At 40.2% G+C, this 19,952-nt stretch overlaps 1 protein-coding gene across 1 annotated transcript in view; it reads right to left on the reverse strand.

Moving 5' to 3' along the window:
• cdkal1 (CDK5 regulatory subunit associated protein 1-like 1) overlaps nucleotides 1–19,952 on the reverse strand; it is a 245,557-nt gene that overhangs the window by 184,164 nt on the left and 41,441 nt on the right. The gene's annotated exons all lie outside the window — the stretch shown is intronic.

Raw genomic sequence — 19,952 nt, forward strand, 5'->3', positions numbered from 1 at the left:
TTTCGAACTCAGTTCTTTAAGTGAGCTATACAACTTCGGCTTTAGACATATACGGTTAGAGTGAATATAGTGTGAAGATATGAATCTAAGGTGTAAATGGGTGGCTGGATAATTCAACTCAGAGCTACGTTGTGAAATAAAGGTACTCGTCATACCTCAGAAGCGAACTAAATAGGATGTTTTCAGACAATGAGAACTCCAAACAACGTATAAGAGCTGTATTATGTGGGAGTTCAAGTTAGTCATTTCAGACATTGAGATATATTTTCACAAGTAGAGAATTCTTTATATTTTCAATCTATGTCCTTTAAATAAGACTTAACCAGTCATGCAGATTATTTTATTTCTGTTCTGTAAAGTCTGGGTGAAGGGCGTTTTCATGCAATGAGTTGCAGCGTTTGCATGTGCCCGTCTTAATTTCACTCTCGTCCTAAAGCAGCTAGAAGGCTACTCCAGTATTTTTATAGTATCTGCATGACAGAAATACACTCACACAAGCAAACGGGTGTATTAACAGAGGAAATATCTTCATACCAAAAAAGAAGCATTTTGTTATTAATGACAAACACACATTACAAAAAAATAAATGTGAGAAGAGAAATAAAAACTGAAATGCTCCATAAAATTGTTTAAAAAATAGACAATAAAAAACATTATAAATCATTTCTAGTATGAGCACTCTAATATGACTCCTGATACCATAGATGACGTATAGACTATATACTAGGTCTCTCAATCAATGATAATCAAGAGTACTCACACACAGACACATGTACAGAAAGCATCTCCAAGTCCCACAGACACAGCCGGGTGATTCATCACTTGCTGCAGAGAGAGCATAATCTCCATAACCTTTGTGAGCCCTCTGACCCTTCTCTGTATGACCTTTTCCAAGTGTCACTGCAGATTTATCAAACAACATAATGAAAGTTACAAGCATCATCACTCACTAATGTTAGCTCTCTCACAGGAAAAATACAATACATACAGGCCAAACAAAAATAACATCCTGACAGCATCCTGCTGGGACCTCCCATCTCAACATAATTCACCATAATCATATCACAGCCTGCAGCTCACATCAAACTTAATCTTGCATGCCGGACCCACTGCTTCACTTGTTTTTTTTCTTTTCACCTTCAAATCCCTATCATTGTCTTTGTCGCATATTATGCATGCATACATATAGTACTGTATGCTCCTAGTCTATTTCTATCTGAACTCAATCTGTTTTGTATCAACCGATTCACAACAAAAATAATTTCATAGAATTTTTCAGAGGGCAAAAAATTTCAATTCAAATCTAATTAACTACAGTGGTAATCAGTCAAATGTGAGTTTTGTGAGAATTCAGTCGAATTCAGTAATGTCTTGTGTGATAACATCTAATTTAATCTGCAATTTCAAAAATGTGGAAATTATTAAAGAATTTAACCAAATCAAGATCAAGTTAATTATAATAATCTGAAATCTTAAAAACATACATCTATTCTGCATCACCAATTTCATTCCTGATTCCCATAGTAATGTGAGGTAAAGCCCATCTCCCTAAAATCTGAATTCGAATTACAAGAAAGTATTAAATATGAATTTGATGTCAGGACTCATTTTGGTTAAAGTTAAATCTTCTGGCTAGAAAACCCTGGACAGAACATACTGGCAATCAGGACCTATGCAAACATACAGACACCAAAGAAACACAAATGAACACTGGTCTTATTTGCTCACTATCACGCCTTTTAATAGCCCTTTTATTGTCACGGTGGAGACAGCTAAACTTTAATGCACTGATATGCTTTATTATGCCAAAAATATATACATAAATTACCAAATCTGGAGTCGTTACTACTATAGTTGCTATAAAAATGTGAAATTTCTTTCCCAGATGTCATTTACAAATAAGATATCACTTTTTAAGTGTAAGACTCACATATCAAGTCTGTCAAAACCCCTACAGAGGGATTTAGACCCCTTTCCTTCTAATAAAGCTCTTACAACAAGTAGACTGATCCGCCAGACAACGAAAACAGTTCATGTGGAAAAACTGGAAATCCTGTCGCATCAATGTGGGTTTATGAGCACAGTATAAAAAGAAGATGCTGGCTCTGGTTGAAAGAAAAGTCAGAAAAGTAATGTATTCCTGCTTTGCCAATTGGGTCCAAATGCATCGACACCACCAAATCAGACTTAAATCAAGTAATTTAGCCTTTCCTAAAAAATATCATTAAAACACCAATTCCAAATTCAAACATGTAGATCAATTGACCAATGAATTTAGCAAAAATAAATACAAGTTTGTTATGTAGAGGCAGCTCAAATATTTAAAACCCTAATCTAAAATTAAATGGAAACATATGGGCCTACAATTTGGCTCTAATTTTAATCTGTTGACTAGATTGTGTTATAAGATTTTCTCACTGTTAACACTTTATAAAAAAAACAGATCGGTACAGTTCAAAATGCAATCATTTTTTTTTCCTTAGTCTAATTTATAAGTTAAAATAATCAATATTGTTGCAAAATTTTGAATGCCTTAGAATGATTACAAGATTATTTAAATGCTCTCAATCTAACTCAATCATTTTACAAAATCCAGAATGAAACTTTCAAATCAACTAAGAGACCCAGTCACTTGCCATATACAAGGGTGAAAGGTCCCCCTTTATCTTCAATCCTATATTAACATGGCCTCACATGGCTTAAATCCACAATGGGGGATCAGCGAAAAGGCCGGAGCCCAGTGGGGGGGCCTTAAGAGCTCAGCCATCTGAACAGATGAAAGGCAGGAGTTGTTTGTGATTTCGGTTCAGGTAGAACTTATAAGGATAGCACAGGTATGACAGGCTATCATTATACAGCCATTTATTTAAGGTCAGTCATGCACAAACATCAGTTGAGTAACACAACCAAACACAGAAATACAATAAATATAAATTTGTTTTCAAGCAGACTTAAGCTTTTGCTCAATTTGTCAAAAAAAGCTTAGGATGCTATGCCACACTTAATCGGTTTGTAAGCGCATTCATAGTGTCTACCACACAGATTACTTAGTATCTATCACACTAATGATTAAATCGCAGTAGAAAGCCCTAAATCTGTTAAATACATTAGTACCAAAGAGTCAGAAAAATTACAAACTAATTTTATTTCACATACATGCAAACGGAGAATCATGGTAGAAGCCAAAGGGAAGCCGTGTCTAACATGGTTGGACAGTGAGAGACGTTGTGGCCCAAAGCCTTCAGTACCATACTGAGAGCCTGCCAGCATTGTGGCCACAAAACACCCCATATATTCAGGCTTTGATACAGGAGCCACACAGAGCTGAGCATGAAACTCAAATCACTTTGAACAGCAACTATGGCATGTTGTGAGTACAATCCAGCAGTACACTTACATGTGTGACTACATAAAACGTGCAGACTTCTGAATAGGCAAAGGACCTTCTCCACTGATTTCCATCAGTGACAGCTTCTGAATCTAAGAAAGGCAACCGTATCATCTAAACGGGCAATAAATGCCCTTTTTGTACATGCTTGTCCATCTTTTCAAGGCAATTTTCAAACTAGCGAAGGGGAGTCTTGGCAGTTGTGCCAAACTAACAGAATATTGTATTTTCCATGAATGTGTTATTTCCTGTTGACACAATCATACAAAAAACACTTGTGCTTTGCATCTTTGAAGTATTTCTTGTTTTGGCAACATGCTCTCAAGACTCCATCAATCAGAAAACACAAAAGGGTAGAAATAGAACTCACCATCTACGATTGTTTACAAAAATCATCTCTTTATATTACTAGACATGTTTACGGTATATTTTATCTGTTCTTCAGTAGATATAGATAGCTGATTGTTTTTTTCTGAATAGTGTAAAATTAGTTGACTACCAGAACAAGTGGCCGAAGGGCCATATCTATTTTTTGTTTGTTTTTGTTGGGGTTTGTTTGTTTTTTTAAAGTCAAGAGAAACACATTAGATGAATGTCTGTTTGGTACAGTAAATAATAATAATAACAATATAAATAATAATAATAATGATTATTATTATTATTATTATTATTATTATTATTATCATCATCAAATCCCATTAGATTTGTACAGACTAATGTGATTTCTATCACTTCTTTCGTCCAACAAGACAATGACAATGTTAACGCTGTAAACTCTGCCGTCATTCTCTCTTATGAAACAACCATGTGTGATGAGAGTATTTGTCTTAAGTGTCTTAGGTTAAGCTGAAACAAAAGTACCCAAATTAAGACCAGCAGCAGGTGAATTATTTTAAAAGGATATGCCTGCTTGGGCTAGAATGATAATGACCTGAACACTGCTTCATGTCAAGTTAACAACATCGCATTAGTGTGAGATGTACCAAAGGTAATTATTGAGGTAAAGCTTTCAAGATTCATTATTTGTCAATGAGTCAGCGTCCCGACGCAACGAAATTACATTCCAGTACAGCCCATCCAAAAAGAACACAAAAAAAAAAAAAAAAAACAACATACCGGTAAGACGTACAGTGGGGAGAACAAGTATTTGATACACTGCCGATTTTGCAGGTTTTCCCACTTGCAAAGCATGTAGAAGTCTGTAATTTTTATCATAGGTACTCTTCAACTGTGAGTGATGGAATCTAAAAAAAAAATCCAGAAAATCACATTGTATGATTTTTAAGTAATTAATTTGCATTTTATTGCATGACATAAGTATTTGATCACCTGTCAACCATTAAGACTTCCGGCTCTCACAGACCTGTTAGTTCTTCTTTAAGAAGCCCTCCTGTTCTCCACTCATTACCTGTATTAACTGCACCTGTTTGAACTCATTACCTGTATAAAAGACACCTGTCCACACACTCAATCAAACAAACTCCAACCTCTCCACAATGACCAAGACCAGAGAGCTGTGTAAGGACATCAGGGATAAAATTGTAGACCTGCACAAGGCTGGGATGGGCTACAGGACAATAGGCAAGCAGCTTGGTGAGAAGGCAACAACTGTTGGCACAATTATTAGAAAATGGAAGAAGTTCAAGATGACGGTCAATCTCCCTCGGTCTGGGGCTCCATGCAAAATCTCACCTGGTGGGGCATCAATGTCATGAGGAAGGTGAGGGATCAGCCCAGAACTACACGGCAGGACCTGGTCAATGACCTGACGAGAGCTGGGACCGTTTTAAGTTTTCTAGTAATAATGTCAGATGAAGCGTTCCAAACCAAAAAGAATGAGCCCTCTAGCGTATCTCTCTGTTGCCTTGAACAGGCTGTGTGCTGCAAAATGCGGATGTGACATCAAATGACGCTGCATGCGTGTTCTCGGCGTTTGAGTCATGGAGGCAGCTTCAACTTGAATTGGGACTGAAAACAGATGCTGACATGGCTCATTTCCTACTGACCAGGTAAGATAACATTGTAAGTCATATTTAGAGCTTGATTTGAACGGCGCTCCCGTGTCGGCTTCGCTGTTGGCTGCAGGAACCCCAACGGTCGCGTAGCGCTAATGAGTCTCATTTCTTTTTCTTGCCTCATGCTCCTTTAAATCTAATGCTCCCCGGGAGAAATGTTTGTTCTCTCAGATGTAAGTCGCTTTGGATAAAAAGCGTCTGCTAAATGACAGTAATAGTAATCATTTACTGTAACTGTATGTTGTCAAGCTAGCACATTTAAAAGTAGACTTATGGTTTGTTTTATTTAAAAATCTATTATGTCATTACCGATCTGTGAAGATTGGGTCTGAATTTGCACTGCACTGAACATCCCCCTCTTAAAGACTGACCCTCCTCTGGTGAGGCAGTTTCTGTCTGAACAGGTCCTGAATGGCAGCAGCATCCCCAAATCTCACCGGCTTCAGGAGTAATTCCTTGGAGATCTTAACTTGAAGGAAAAACAACAACTAAAGCAAAAACTGTCATGGAAACCAGCTGCAGTTACATTTGACAAGACACCAGATCTTGAGGGGAGGTGTGTACCGTATTTTCGCGACCATAAGGCGCTCATAAAATTATTTTTTCTTTTTAAAAATGTGGTGCGCGCCCAATGAAACGGTACGCCGTATCTATTACCTGTATTACGGTAATGTAAGGCGGACGGCCACCATGAGAACGGTAAAGGGAGAAGGGGCATGTGAAGCACCCGTGAGTTGCGGACGTGATAAAGACCATCCTCAGACGTTAAAGGGGGAAGGGGGAGGTGTGAAGCACAGAGCGGGTGGAAGAAATGAAAATTGAACATTTTCATGGAGGTCCATCTTGGTGCTTTCGCTTCATGAAACGGTGCCAGCGCAGCAGCAGCGCCCGGCAGATTACATGGAAAAGATGGAGAGCTTCCACTCATTCTGCAGCCATCACATCACCGACAAACGCATCCAGCCCAGACACATAACCAACATGGACGGGGTGCCGCTCACGTTTCACATGCCGGTGAATCACACGGTGGAGTTAACAGGGACCGGCGCGGTGATAGACGGGACCGGCGCGGTGGATAGACGGGACCGGCGCGGTGGATAGACGGGACCGGCGCGGTGGATAGACGGGACCGGCGCCGGGGAGAGACGGGACCGGCGCCGGGGAGAGACGGGACCCGCGCCGGGGAGAGACGGGACCCGCGCCGGGGAGAGACGGGACCCGCGCCGGGGAGAGACGGGACCCGCGCCGGGGAGAGACGGGACCCGCGCCGGGGAGAGACGGGACCCGCGCCGGGGAGAGACGGGACCCGCGCCGGGGAGAGACGGGACCCGCGCCGGGGAGAGACGGGACCCGCGCGGTGGAGATCCACACAACGGGGTATGAAAAGTCGTCATTTATTATTGTGCTTGCCTGCCACGCTGATGGACAGAAACTGTATGGTGATTTTTAAAAGAAAAACTTTGCCTAAAGAGACTTTCCCAGCCGGAGTCATTATAAAGGCAAATGAAAAGGGCTGGCTGGATGAAGGGATGATGATCGAGTGGCTGAGGCAGGTCTATGTGCGGCGACCCGGTGTTTTTTTCACACATCATGCGTGGGCTAACGTGTCTGCTGGGACTTTTGTTCGGGCTTTTGCAAAAGCCGGCATTTCCGAGGCAAATTAACTTTTGGAGAAAGATTATTGGAAAAAATTCTAGCATATCTGGCTGACACCATTTTCTTGGATGTATGCAACCACTCTACTGTTTCAATATCAGTTGTTGAAACACATCAAGACTATGACATTGACAATGATCATTATTATAGTCATAGTTTATGATACAGACAATGCAACTTACATGCTGAAGGCTTATCAGGAAGCCCTGAAATCTTTGTTTCTTCAGTCAGTGGACATAACCTGCATGGCACACATCATGAATTTGATTGCAGTGCCTTCCACAAACCATTCACCGATCTCAATGCATTCATGATGTATTTTAGTCAGATGCTCTTCGTGGCAGGGGGGCGAAAACCAAGGTAACTGTCCTACTTGACAGCCAACCTGGAATGCGGTAAAGCAACAATGGCGCCCAATCCCTGTGCAACCTGCTGGACCCCTTGATTCACTGCTGCAGAGTACCACGGAAGACATTTTTCTTTTTACAGGGAGTTTTTGCAGTCTGAAATACAAGTGTGCATGACTGAGTAAAATCAAAGTCATCTTAAGACCCAAAATAAATAACTAGTTAAATAAGTTCGACCTTTATTATTATTTTAGTCATTATTTTACTTATCTTTCTTTCAGATGTGTGGTTGTACTGCTCCACAATTGGTTTAAAAGCTTCAAGAAATATTTGAAGATCATGTGCAGGCCATGTCTTTGAAGGTCCAAATGCACATTGTCAGACAAGTGCAAGTTAATGTTGGAAATGCTGGATATTTTCCAAAGCAGATGTCCTGTGGCAACAAAGGTCTTTGATTATCCTGAAGACCTGCAAATGAACCTGGCTGCAAACAAAGTCCTTTGTGATGAGGTGTGTGCCGAGTACTTTTCTCAGGTCCCGTTGCCTTAGGAGCAGAAATCTAACGTCCTTGCCCAGGTTGAAGTGGCATTCAGTGCAGCTGAAGACAAGCTTGCCAAATACATGACGAATGGTCAACCTGGCATTTCATTTCTGAAGCAGGTGACTGTTTTTCAGCCAAGATCCATTCCATTTATTCCAAATAGTCCCTGGAGCTATAGTGCTATCACTGACTTTTTTGAGTACTTTCTGAAGAATTGATTAGCTTTTGATGGTGAGCAGGTTGGCTCTGCGCTACAAAGATGCAGTTCCAAACTCGGCTGATCCTGAGTGTAGTAACGGTACTTATGAGCTTTTTCTGTCAAGCAGAAGACGCTACACATCAAGTAACAACTTGAAAGCGCTGGTTTTCTTGTACCATTATAAGCATCTGGAGAGTGATCTTTTGGAAATAAATTACCAGCCACTTCATGATACAGACATATAAAATCACAGTAGGCTTTTAAAAGTAAACCTGCTACTTCATGGTGAATAGTTGTTTCAGCCAATTTTAAATCTTGACAGAAATGTGAAAAGTTTCTGTTTAGAAATACATGCTGATATTTGTTTTCAGTCATTTTGATCTGTTCATCCTTGAGCAACGGCTTTTTATGTTTCGTTGTGATCATTTTCTCACCAGAATAAAAAGACATCTTAATTTAAACTGTTGAACAGATGTTAATATATTTTCCATTGAGAGCTGATATCTACAAATCGAGTTTTCCTTTGGAAACTCAATCAAAACACTGATAAAAACCTTTGATGTAGTCATTCTTAACTTGTTATTTTATTTAGCTTCTCAAATATATTATTTAGGATGTCCTAAACGTTAAAGCTGTTCAGGACACGGGTTATGTCAGTGTCTGCTAATATCGAGTTCAGTTCTTTCAAGAATAAAAATGTTTGTGTGACCAATCTCTCTGCTTTTTTCACATCTTTTTTTCTATATGTAGATTTTGGAAGGAGTTTAATGAGGAAAAAATATCGCAAAACCTGGAGGGAATGATAAGGTAAGCACACCTGCAGCTAGTCACTGGTACTGGTTTGAAGTTTAGATGGCAGTTCATTACAATCAACCACTTACAATGTCCTGATAACTTTCATGCCTGTTGTGCCAATTTGAAAAGCTAAATTACAACTGCACATTCAGCTCAGAGTTGTCCTTTCAACAACCAAACTGAACTCAGGCAATCCTGCGGGGGATGTTCTCCGCCAGTGAGCGAGAGGGTTGTATAAAAATGAAAAAGGAATATCTGGATGCCAAAACTGACAACCAGATGTCCACCTAATGAACAAACATCCAGATATGCTTCACTTGGTCACTCACTCTGAACTCACTGTATCCTGTATAACCTTGGGGTATTTCATCATAAAACCATTAAAACAAAAACAGATTCAGCCAGAGATGAAAACAGCCAGAACTAAATTGCAAACAGAATTGCCAAATAAAAACTGCTGCATGAGGTCTATATTCTGTGCAGGTGTTTTTTATTGCCACGAACTCCCGCTCAAGTGTCAAATGTTTGCTGTTTTACTATGAAAACCACTTTATGATGAAAGCACTATAATAGTGTGTTGTGAAATAAATTAAAAGAAATGTAAACAAACATTACAAAGAGGGGTATCGGAAGCAGACAACGATCCATTAAAATAGAAACCATACACTCAATTAGTCTAAGTTGATCGCTTCATTTATAAACAACTAGAGAACACTAGAGCAACTAGAGAACCTATACAAAAGGAAATACATTTCCAAGGTCATTTCTGGACAGCCTTAGCCTTGGCGTGGGTCTCATACTGCCTTGGCCTCAGGAGGCCTGAACTCAGCAACATGCTTTACAAGTCCCACTCTTTGCCCATGCCGTTTACTTTCTGTATCAGTCAGTTTCTCCTCCCTGACTATTTTTGCGTCTCTGTGTACCCGAAAATGTAGGCTAATGCCCTATAGAACTGACAGATTAAATGCCAATCCCTAGGTTGAACCAAAACCAGCCCTAGGCATCAAGCAGTGTGTGTGTGTGTGTGTGTGTGTGTGTGTGTGTGTGTGTGTGTGTGTGTGTGTGTGTGTGTGTGTGTGTGTGTGTGTGTGTGTGTGTGTGTCCAGCCAGATACAAATCCATGCATGTGTGTCTGCTGTCTACTGGAACACAGACATAAAATAACTGCCCTAAGTAAACAACTCTAAAGGTCACTGCAGATTTCAGCTTGTTTATACCTCGTTGTCATGTCCTGATGAAAAAGTAACATTCCTGGCCTTAATGTCACTCACTTCTATGTATCAGTTCATGTACAGGCAGACAGAATTTTGACTGATATTTATGAAAACATGTGCTGAAGCAGCTACCCTGCTGGAATGCATGTTTTTCAAAGAAAATAATGGAAATCATTTGCTCCTCAGTTATTTTAAAAGTAATAGCATTACCCACGCTGTAAATAGTCAACTGTGATCCTGGACGTTTGAAAACACTATCACAGTTATGGACAACACAAACACAGCTATTATTTTACTCTATACTGTGATCTGATACCTGGGCCTATGCTATGTCTATGAAGCAGCACATACACATCTGCCATAAACACACAATATGAGCACAAATGCTCTTCTAGGGGTTTGTTCTGTGAGCGGTAAGTCCCTTTTCAATTAACATTTATGATTTTTTTTTCCTTTCTCGTGGTTTGTTCATGAATATTAAAATCCTTATGAAATGAATATAAATACGATGTGGGAATTTATGTTTTTTGAAAACAGACGTACAGAAGTCAGAGTTGGGATCTAATTCATTTAGTATACATTCCCTTGTTTATACAAATTAGAAACAGTGAAGTGGATAAATCCAACACACACACACAAATACAGAGCAGTTTAACCAAATGCTGTTAAGCAACTGATTCTTTAATGCATTCCACATGTATTGATTTGAGAGGTCCCTGACATTGAATGAATACAGACTATGGCATTTGAAAAACACACACACACACACACACACACACACACACACAAATATACAGATTAATTGACTTTTTAGCATTCAGAAGCTGCTCTGTTAGCAGTATAAACTAATGAGTGAATTTCTGATTTAAAAGAAAATAAATTCATGTGAGGGGGTGAGCAGGAGGGCAGAATGAACATGTTAAAAGGAAGTGCCAGCTTGTGCCTGAATGCTGACTAAAATGAGAAAAACAAAAGCTTCAACTCATAAAGATGAAAACAATGTATAAAATCTAAAAAAAAAAAATAGAGGTACCCAGCAGAAATTAAAAACCAGGTGAAAAAATTATATGCTTGGCAATAATTATCAGTCATCACTAGGGGTTAACGGTACACAAAAATCACGGTCCTGTACGTGAGGTCACAGTTCGGTTTATTTTTGGTATAGTAAGGGGGAGGGGGGTGTAAAAACGGCTTTTTGTTTAATTTTACAATTTTTGTAAACAACGTTTTATACATTTTCTTAGAAAAATGAAACAAAAAAAAAAAATATCCCCCCTTGCCCCATGACTTCAGCGCCCACACCCTGGGTGGGGTTGGCGAAAGGGCCTTTCTGTGTAGAGTTTGCATGTTCTCCCCGTGTTCCCTTGGGTAGCTAATTTGAGCTACCCTCACAAAAACATGCAGCAGTCCTGGGCTATACATGCCCCCTCTGGCCAACCGGGGCGCCAGATGGGGTGGGGGGGATCTGGCCGGAACAACCTGATCCTTCCACGCGTTACGTCCGGCCGGAGAAACCCCACCCTGCCTGGTGAAAAGATGCGGCCTGCTCACTCCTCAGGTTAAGGAGGAGACCTGAGCTCAGTGCAGGGCCCTCCCGGGGTTGGTAGAGGATGGCAATGCCCAGGACTGACTTATGTAGGACCACTGGGTGAAGAAAAATGGGAAGAAAAAACTAAAAAAAAACGAAAAAATAAATATTGGGTGCGCAGACGACAAAATATGACGTTATATATATATATCTTTAAGTTGGTGCCATCTACGCATCGCTACAGGCCTAGATGTTCCATTTCAAATGTGTTATGAGGGTTGACGTGTTGCCAGAAACATGCCCGATTGTTGTTGAACAATGCCGGCACACTACTGTCGTCTCATCTACTTATCCATGTCCATTTTTGTTTTTCACAGGGAAACTGAAGTCTTCCCAAACAGGGCACCTTTAAGATAAAGGATGGCTTTCAAGCTCCGGCATTTTGGTTGCATCAGCCGTGACGTCTGCTAGCGGGGGAAAAAAAGAACTCACGTTGGAGTCCAGTGCTGACTACAAACTTCCAGTCCACCACTTAAAGCAGCACAATGTAACTTTCAGCTTTTGTTGAGTTTGGTGGCTCCTTTGGACAAAAGCGGTAGTGCTTTACCAGAAAGAACACTACATTTACCATGAACACCAGCGTGTACTGCCGGAAAGATCCTGTCACCGTCGCGTGCATTTGTTTTGAGAGTGAATGAAAGAAGACGGGACAGACATTCAAAACTACTTTTCTGTTTTCAGTGGTCGTTTGCAGGATGGATAGCGAAGAGGTAATGTATCTATTTTTGGCTAAACAATATAATATGACGATGTTGAAAATCACTAAGTTCAACTTGGTTTTATTAGTGAAGTCACCCCCGCCCCCCTGTCCCGTTTCAGCGAGATAATGCGCCCCAAATTGCAAACTCATACGCTAGTCCAACATACTTACTGACAAAATAAAAAAATACTTTATAACCTGTGAATAACTGAATGCCCATTCCTTATATTTTGCAGATCAGCCCTGCACAATTTTACAGTTCTCAGGAAAAATACTAGAAATGTTTTATACATTTTCTTTGCATTGCATTCTTTCCTCTAGTGCTGTAATTCTATTCAATTGTATTATTATTTTATAAAGCTTCCTCATTGCGAATTACACCATTTTATGATCACTATTATTATTCTATGTGTCTGTTGTTGATATTGTCAGTAATTTTAGAATGACCAAAACCACGCCAGCGAGTGAACGCCGGGCCAATGTTTATTCTTGTCCGGGCATTTAGCTTGTTACTCTCCCGCTTTCTTTTTTCGCCTCCTCCAATAAAACTTTTATTTTCTTCGTTTTTTTCGCTGCTTCGGCCATGATACCAGCTTCTGCTGAGCTCTGCGCTCCACGCCCCGCCCAGCTTTCGTCTCGACTACAAGTCGGGAAGGAGGGGGAAGTGACGTATGCCGTAAAGCAGTCAAAGCCGTAAAAATGTGTAGTTTTTGAGTGTGGAAGGGTTCCTACGATGCTCCTCAAAGTTACATAGTGCCAGTGAAGGAGATACAGACCACAGATCACAATGACTCTGGAAATATCATATTAAGGTGGAAAAGTTACATAGTGCTGCTTTAATATGTTCGTGTGGGAACTCGGATTTGACATTTGTCTGTTAACTAGCTACTGTTAAACATTGTATTCGGATCAGCACACATCTGCACTGTACCGAAGCGGTTCGATACGAATGCATGTACCATTACACCCCTAGTCTTCGACAAAACAATGTTTTTCTTTAGAACTAAGTAGCAACACAAAAATATTTGGCCAGACTATATGGTTAACATGAATGGTTTTGTGTAGTTTGATCTGGTAATTTACCAACTAAGTTCCAGTTCTCCAGTGGTAATAAAACTTATTTAAACAAAGTTTCTGCAGACCATAATAGAAGACTGTTGGGACCCATGGTGGCGCTACTTCAAAATCCCTGGACACATTTACGATGTCACTGATGTGACCACAAATGCATCACGTTTGTCACATTGATGTGTGTAAAAACTCATTCAACGTCTGTATTTTGACATTAAGTAAACCAATTTAGTTTAAAAAAGACAATTTGATAAAAACAAAATCTGTTTTTCAAGAACTTAAAGTGACTTTTTTTTTTAAATGTCTTTTTCTTTAATTACTTATGTATTGTGATTGATTTGTGAAACACAGAATTTTATTCTAAGCCTGACATTGTCACAGATTTATAGAGGCTTGTCTATTAATTGATCTTAAGAATAAGGTGTCCCAGGTTACCCTGAGGTTTTTTCCAAAAACTGAATCCAACTAAAAAGCAATTAACATTTTTCACAGATGACTGCAGTGAATGCACAGGTGTACTAGAAACAGCTGCTATCCCCCTCAGTAAGTTGAGCTGTTGCGCTTCATGGCCAAATCTGCTGGGTTACATGTACTAAAAGAAACTAAAAGAAAACAAGCCATTTCTTATTAATTCCACCTGTGCATTACCTGCCTTGACAGCTGAGAATGCCTGCTCTGAAATGTCAGCAGGTTGCTCAGTGTTACTTATGTTGGGCTCAGGGCATTCATCATCATTTTGAAACCTCCGTCACTGACAACAGAAAATGGTTGGTCATCTAGTCTGAAGAAATCAATATCAATATCGATCTCTCGATATGGGGAACTGACTGTGTCTTTTTCTCTCTCTCTCTCTCTCTCTCTCTCTCTCTGTCAAAGACAACAGGGGCAGCAAACTTTTTGGATAGATACATTTGTGTGGTTTAGAGATCCATAAACTGTAAAAACAATTGACCAGCCATTAAGTCACATGACACAGTGGTTTCTGAAGAGCAGTTTTGAAACCACCTTTTCTTCCTATTGAATGCTGCCTTTTTGCTCAGGAAGTTGATGGGAACACTCCCACCGTGTGTCAATCAGAGTCAGCTGTGGTTACCAGCTCTTTCAGCTGATCCCTACTGAAATATCTGCAGAGCTACCGGCAGACCTATACAGTGGAATATCCTCTCTGACATGTTGATTCGATGGTGAAATGTTAAGTCTACTGATGCTAACACGTGAGTTTCCCCATTGAGGGAGTAATAAAGGACTATCTTATCTTATCTTATCTTAAATCAAAATGACTGCTATGTTTAGCCGACGCTGGGTTAGTACAAACTTCTGACTGATTTCGCTAAGCATGACGATTACGGATACCAAATTGATAATGGATGTTAGCCATTACCCAGTGGCAAGTAAATCATGTTATAAATAAATGCATTGCTTTATACACTGCCTGTCCAAAAATGGTGCATACTATAATATTTCACTGGATCCCCTTTAGCTTGGATTATTTTCAACTTTTTGACAAAGGACGGAAGGTTTTATGCCAAAATATCTTGGTTTTTGGAGCTATTCATTTTCCCATCCATCTTGATAAGTGCCCATGGTCCAAATGATAGTAGTTGTAAGCCATTTACCTAATAGCTTTACTTTAATCCGACCGGTTAACTACCAATTATAAAAGAGCACGCAGCCACGCAGGCACGCACGCACACACACAAAAAAATTAGCAAATGAAAAAATGTCCTAATTTTCCATTTCACATTACGATAAAGATAAATCAAAACACTTTACTTTTTGAAATACAAGTGTGTCTTTGTGGTACCAGGAGGTGTAGGCATAAAGCCAGCGTGTGACTGAGCGCGAGGGAGCCCATGTGCCTGCCTACTTCTCCAGTTTTTTTTCCCCCCCTCTGTCAATCACATGCAGAGAGGTAAAAGAAAAAGAAAAAAAGCTCCCAAAAAAGAAATGACAAGTGGGCATTTTGATTCTGTATGATCCGGTACCCACTAATTCTGTGTCTCAATCATGCAAGGGGTAAATAATGAAAGGCAGAAAAAGAACTCTTATTTCTCTGGCGAGTGTGTGTGGATGTGAGCGAACATGTCAGTGGGCAGAGGCTCCTGTGTGTTCTTTTGAGTGAATAGAGCATTAATTGCATTAGCATTACAACTGGATGGTTTCCTGTCAAAGAAAACTCTGGCATGGACGAGGACATTTTAATAGACCTGATGTGTGTTATTATTTTATGATTTCCAGTTGACATAAACTGACATTTTTTTTTTATTGGAAAAGAAACTGCATGACAGAATGAACAAAAGGAAGCAGTTACTACCAGGATGCAGCTGCGGAAGACAAGAAGAAATCACTTATCAAGGCGGCCTTATGAAACTGTTCCCCACTGAAATTGTAATATTCCATTACAACAACATACTTAAGTCTGATCATTTCTACCAAAATGTATAAACTGGCAGATGGCTTTAAAATTAAAAATACAAATCACCTACAGGAGTAAAACATTTATTCATATAACTCAAAGTGGACCTTGTGGTAGGGGACTATCTAAACATCTAATACACATTAGGGCTGGGCGATATGGACCAAAAGTCATATCTCGAAATGTATAAAACAAATGAAATAAAAATAAACTGCCTGCATATATAGAATAAAAATGCTTCTTGAATAAAATAAAATATCCCTTTCCTGCATAACAATTAAATTAAAATACACTGTGCAATTAAAGCGACACTACGTAACTTTTCGACCTTAATATCATATTTCCAGAGTCATTGTGATGGTACATCAACTTCCAACAGGTTTAATAAACCTCTGTCATGGTCTGAGGGGGTCTGTATCGCCTTCACTGGCACTATGTAACTTTGAGGAGCATGGTAGGAACCCTGCCACACTAAAAAACTACAAATCTTTACGGCTACGGCATACGTCACTTCCCCCTCCTTCCCGATTCGCAGTCGAGACGAAAATGGGCGGGGCGTGGAGCGCAGCTCCGCAGAAGCGCATAACCCGTGGCTGCGTTGTGGCTGCAGCAGCTCCACACAACAGACGTGGGGAAAAGATCGCTAATGGTTTAACTTTTCACCGGTTTCCTGCTCGGAGGCAGAACCACGCAGGCCAAGTATCTGATATAACAGAGTAAAAGAGTGAAAGAGTCGTCGGCTCGCTTGGATCGCGGCTGTAACGACCAAACACCGGCTTCCACACAGTAAAGCCTGAATTATGGTTCTGCGTTAAATCGACGCACACCTACGGCGTAGGGTACGTGGCGACGCGCAACGTATGGTGCGTGTCGCCGCGTACCCTACGCCGTAGGCTCTGCATCAATTTAACGCAGAACCATAAATCAGCCTCAAACCACAAACACTCACACAGACCGGGTCGGATCAAAACATGGGTTTTATTCCCCACTTCGCCAGCTAAACGCAGTTGCTGGCCAGCTCTCTGCGGTGCAATTAACCCCAATCTTCAGATAAAACTAGTTTGTTGAGGAAAAAATATTAACTCTTATTTGTAGCTGCAGAGGAAAAAAATAATCTCACGAGGAAAACAAAAATATTGCTCACGCCTCGGAGCCTCTTCAACATAATATAGCAGTCAAAAAAAAAGAAAAGAGAAGTAAGAGGGATACAAAACATGTACTGTATGTTGTACTATTATACAAATTTATTGAAACACATGGCGAGTCAAACATTTACCAAAGCAGCTGCCAAACACTCCTAAACAAGGTAGCCGGAGACGGTGGTTCTGCAGAACTGCGGCAGTAAATCCTTTCTAAAGAGTGCAGCTCCGACGAGTAGCTCCATTCTTCAGTAGGGATTTCATATGGATCCAGACCGTTAATAATCATTATTTTCTCCATATACCGCTCCCTGGCTTCCTTGTTTAAGGTATCCCGGTAAATTCCAGTTCCTTTCCAGCAGTTTAACATCTTTTTTTTTGCGTTCCGTCTGTTCTATTGGTGAAACAGAAAAGCGTCCCGTCTTCTCTCAAAACAAATGCACGCGACTGGACAAGAGTTTTCCGGCAGTACGCGCTGGTGCTCATGGGAAACGTAGTGTTCTTTCTGGTAAAGCACTACCGCTTTTGTCCAAAAGATGCCGCCAAACTCAGAAAAGCTGAAAGTTACATTGTGCTGCTTTAATACAATATAGACCGTAACAGGCAGACTTTTCCACTGAGGTTGACAGTTGCACAAATAACAAAACATCTATCTCCTAAAGTGGCTATATTCACCAAGCTCGTCTGAAGCTAAAAAGATATAGGAACTGCATTTTATTGCACTACCAACCACTGGGGACCGGCTACAAAAACAAGTACATTTCCACTGACTCCCATGTTAAAAATACCAACTTTATAGCAGTAAAAACATATTTAAATCCATCCATCTAAGGACAAAACCCGCTTATTCCAATTCAGGGTCAAGAAGATAATTACAAGCTGCTTTAAAAATAAGTAAATACAATTTTAAAAATAATGTAAATAAATAAAAATAAAAAAAGAATATAATAGAACACCTTCGGTCTCTATAAATAGATTTCCAGCACTGGATGCTGTTTCACTATCAACATTTAAAATGAGGATGTTTGGCCAGATTTGACTGGATGTAAAGTAAAGCAAGTAAATGTGAGCATAAGCCAAACCAGCAAAGCTGAATAACTAACCTGCAGTAACTGAACTAAGGTGGGCATATTCCAAATGGTTTTCAGGAATCTAGACTTGATCAAAATCGGACGTTGCATCGTGATCAGGGATTGGATATTTATTTTATTCTCATTATTTTGGTGTATCAACAAGCAACTGGTCCACGTAATTTAGGGCGACAACGCTGCTAATATGAAAAAAGCTATGGGTGATGTGAGGGTGCGGAGTGTGGGCTGTCACATAAAGTGAGTTCAATAAAGTTGTTTATTTGTGGTGATCTGCACATGCGCACAGCCGTATTACAGCGGAGGCAAATAAATAAAAGTTACGTTACAACGGTGATTGAAAACCGAACAAAGCTGGCGTCTGTGTTGTCTTCCTAAACTGAACACACGCCACAGGCTGTGTTGCATTTTTGCTGACTTTGCATGCACGAGGGATTGCTTTATCAGGCAGCATGATGGACACCCTGGCGACCGCAAGGAAGACTGTAGGCCACTTCAAACACATACATTTTGTTCTTTAAGCCAGAAAAGGACAGTAAGCAGTAAGAGTACAGTGTAAAAATACATTACTGGCCGTACTTTATGATACTGTTGCTCTTTTATTTGCTTATTTGTTTACATGCCTGCTGGGTATTTTAAGTTGAGCTGCTGCTTTTATTTAATTTAAAAGGGGACCTATTATGGCATCTAATACCTATTTTAAACAGGCATTGAATGTCTTAAAAACAAGCTTTTGATTCTTTTTGCTAAATAAATTAGAAATTCAGCCTCTGAGCCATGTCTTTATCATCCCATTCTCTAACCTCATTATCTATGTGGGATTCTGAGTGGGCGGGCGGCTAGGATAATGAGGCACTGTGCTGATTGGCTGCCTGACGCAATGACGCGATTCACCGCTATGAAAAAATGGCAGGAGCTCTGGCCGGCGGAGTTAGTTGTGGGCGTGGTTTCACGAATCGGAGGCCAACCTATGTAAATCGCGCCCGCCATTACGTAACGACGGGAGCAGCCCATCACTCTGGACGGCTCATCCGGGCGGCTGTACAGACACTGCAGAATTTGGTTGCTTTCCTCCTTCTCTGAGTTGGCAGGCTGAGGGGAGACCACTTTATATATGTTAAAGCAAGAGAAAACGTGTTTTTCATAATAGGTCCCCTTTAAATTTATGTTGAAATTTCCATTATTTTTATGATTAATAGTTCCACTATTATTACTTGACCATTCAAGCTACCTCGAAGAGAACTGCACTAAGTGCTAAATGATAAAATGAGGTGGATAAAATAAAAATAGGGGACAACCTAGATCTGTTTATTTTGCATTTGTTCTTTTTTTTAATGTGTTACGAAAGTATCGGATCGGGACTCGGCAGATAATCAAAGACAAATGACTCAGAATCGGATCAGGGCCAGAAAATCCTGATCGGGACATCCCTACTTTCAACTGATAGTCTTTATTAATGGCATCTAATATATTTATACAGTGAGATCTAGAGTTCCCAGCTAAACTCAGTAGCAGAATCCCAATTTTACACACCAAGCAGCTCAGTCTCACACAAAAGCACATATCCGCAGGGTTTGTGTGCCCCTCATGGAGGGAAATTAATAAAAATGCTAAACAGTTTCAAGTTTAATTTCTCTGTGCTTATGCAAATATGTGTGTTTCTTCCTCTCCGCGCGTGTGCATGCGTGTGCATGCGTGTGCATGCGTGTGCATGCGTGTGTGTGTGTGTGTGTGTGTGTGTGTGTGTGTGTGTGTGTGTGTGTGTGTGTGTGTGTGTGTGTGTGTGTGTGTGTGT

Source organism: Cololabis saira, chromosome 3 (genome assembly GCF_033807715.1).
Source record: "Cololabis saira isolate AMF1-May2022 chromosome 3, fColSai1.1, whole genome shotgun sequence".
Lineage (NCBI taxonomy): Eukaryota > Metazoa > Chordata > Actinopteri > Beloniformes > Belonidae > Cololabis > Cololabis saira.